Source organism: Dendrobium catenatum, unplaced genomic scaffold (assembly GCF_001605985.2).
Source record: "Dendrobium catenatum unplaced genomic scaffold, ASM160598v2 original_scaffold_282473, whole genome shotgun sequence".
Taxonomy (NCBI): Eukaryota; Viridiplantae; Streptophyta; class Magnoliopsida; order Asparagales; family Orchidaceae; genus Dendrobium; species Dendrobium catenatum.
Window position 1 is genome coordinate 11,577 of NW_021600863.1, and position 3,010 is coordinate 14,586.

General features: G+C 27.0%; 1 non-coding gene across 1 annotated transcript; it reads right to left on the minus strand.

The window, feature by feature from the left end:
• Positions 1-1,871: 1,871 nt before the first annotated feature.
• On the minus strand, positions 1,872-1,978 carry LOC114579108. The gene has a single exon (XR_003699959.1). It is a non-coding gene; the product is annotated as a small nucleolar RNA R71 (small nucleolar RNA).
• Positions 1,979-3,010: the final 1,032 nt, after the last annotated feature.

The window sequence follows — 3,010 nt, forward strand, 5'->3', positions numbered from 1 at the left end:
TAAACAATGATCTAAGATGTATAATACTAAATGAGATTGCAAGATATCCTAATTGAGTTTCCAAATTTTAATAGAATAAGCTTGACTTTACCATGGAGTTCCTAACTAATTCAGTATCTCTTTCAAATATGACTTTCTATTTCCAAACTTATTATTTTGATTAAATCTAAGAGAATAAGAAGGGATAGGATTAATAACAGGCCATTGAGGATTATTTCATTTTTTACATTGATTATTTTGACCAAAATTTCATTGATTATTACCACCAATATTATTTGACTAATTAAAATTAGGATGGTTCATATTACCTGGATTATAGGTATTGGAATAGGAATTATTTTGTCTTTCGATTAAATTCATATTTTTAAGGCCATATACACTATAATCTAGATCATGATCTAAAATTAAATTTTATTTTGATAACTTCTTAGAAATTATTGTAACTTGTGCAGTCATAATTAACAAAGTACTTGATTCATAAACTATGGCTATTCTCTTAAGAGTTACATAATTTTTAGGCCACTAAAAATTATTAGTAGTAATTTCCTTTATTAGTTTAAATGCTCTCTCAATTGGCTTAAACATTAAAGATCCTCTACCTATAACATCTATGATTGACCTTAGAGATCCTACTAATTCAATATAAAAGGTTTGAATAACCAATCAATCAGGTAAGGCATAGCAATGGCTTTTCATAAATATTTCGTTAAATCTCTCCCAACTTTCATAAATTGATTCTCCTTCAAATCGGGTAAAAGATGTGATACAATTTCTAAGTTTGACAATTTTTTAAAGTGGGAAATATTTAGCTAAAAACTTATGAGCCAACTCCTTCTAAGGGGTTATAGAGCTTGGAGGTAAAGAATTCAATCATATCTTAGTTTTATCATTTAATGAAAATGGAAACACTATAAGCCTGATTGGATCATCACTAACACCATTATACTTAAATATTGCATATATTTCTAAGAAACTGGCTAAGCATAAATTCAAATCTTCAACAGGAGTTTCTCCAAACTAAAAATTTTAACCATCAAAATTATGGCATATTTTAATTCAAAATTATTAGCATGTATAGTAGGTCTACTAATACTCTCATGGATTTTATCTACCATGGGGTTAGCATACTCTCTAAGAGGTATAAAATAATCCTGATCTAGCATTGGATTTGACATCTCTTAAATATTCTTTGTTTCTAAAAATTTTAAAGCGTCTGAGAATCAAATAATAAAGGTTCTTTTCTAGATCTATAAAGCATACAATAATAAATAATATTAATTTTTGCAAATTCTAATTTTATTATTTAATTAATTACGTAGAAAGATCTACTTATATATTTTATTTAATTTCTTTAATTATTGATTTTATAATTTTTGGTTGCATGCTTTATAACCATAGAAAGAAACTTTTATTATTTGATCCATAAATTGAGAGAATCCTTTCTAAAATTTGAAAAGCTAAATTTTTTTTGAAAATGACTGAACTTGGGTTGTATCAAAATCATTATAGACCTCTTAAGGACTATGCAAACCCTTTAGTAGATGAAATTCATTAGATAATAAATATACCAAAAATCCAAGCTAATAACTTTGAATTAAAACTTGCTCATTATTCAAATGGTTGAAAACTCTCAGTTTGTGGGAACTCAAATAGAAGATCCCAATTTATATTTAGCTTGTTCTATAGAAATTTATGCAACATTTAGGTATAATAGTGTTAGTGATGATGTTATTAGACTTAGATTATTTTCCTATTCTCTAAGAGATAAGGCTAAGATGTGGTTGAATTCTTTATCCCTAGGCTCCATAAATACTTGGAATGAGTTAGCTCATAGGTTTCTTGCTAAGTATTTCTCACTTTAAAAAACTATCAAACGTAGAAATGATATAACTTCTTTTACAAAGTTTGAAGGATAATCCATTTATGAAAGTTGGGAAAGATTTAAGGAACTGCTTAGAAAATGCCCTAGCCATGCTTTACCTGATTGGTTGGTTATTTAAATATTTTATAATGGATTAATAAGATCTCATAGAGCCATAATTATTATTGTAGCTAGAGGATCATTAATGTCTAAGCCATTTGAGTTACATATTATTTAATAGAGGAAATGACTACTAAATTTTTATTTTAGTCTGTTAATAGAGTAAATCCTAAGAAAGTAACAAGAATGTATGAATCTGATACTTTATCAATCTTGAATGCACAAGTTGTAGCAATTTCTAAAAAATTGAATACAATAAGAGTAAATTCTAAATTAGGAACTAAATCATTGGAGGGTTAAAATTTAATTGAAATTAGTAATGTGCAAGGAATTGAAAACTATTAATTTAATTAGAAGAAAAAATAATCCCTAGTCAAATACATATAATATAGGTTGCAGTAACCATCCTAATTTTAATTAGTCAAATAATGTAGGTGATAACAATTAATGGAATAATGGTCAGAATAATCAAAGAGTAAATTGGAATAAACCTCAAGAACCCGCTGTTAATCTTGGACTTATATATCCTCTAGGATTTAATCAAAGAAATAAATTTAGAAATTAAAAACTAGCATTATAAGATGTAGTATTGTAGTTAGGAAATTAGTTGCAAAATTAAGCTTCTTTTATTAAAAATTTAGAAACCCAATTAAGTTAGCATGCAATTTTAGTCAATAGTAGGCCTCTTGGATCTTTACCTTGTAATACTGAAGTTAACAAATGAGAAAAAGAAATAGATCTTAGTGGAAGTTATTTGAAGAATGGAAATAATGTACCCCAGCTAAATTGAAAAATCTATGCAAGTCTTACTATAGACTAGGAACTTGGCACTATGTGGGAGGCACCCTAGCTCATAGATTAGTTGTGTTAGGTAGAGATTATTAGTTTTAATAATAATAATCATTAGAGTTTGCTTAAAAAAAACTTTAGATAAGAAAATAAACCACAACACTGAGCTTAGTATCATAGCACTTTTTCGTGATGTATATATTTTAAATTTAAAATTTGGCTCCCCAAAACTAGTTAAAA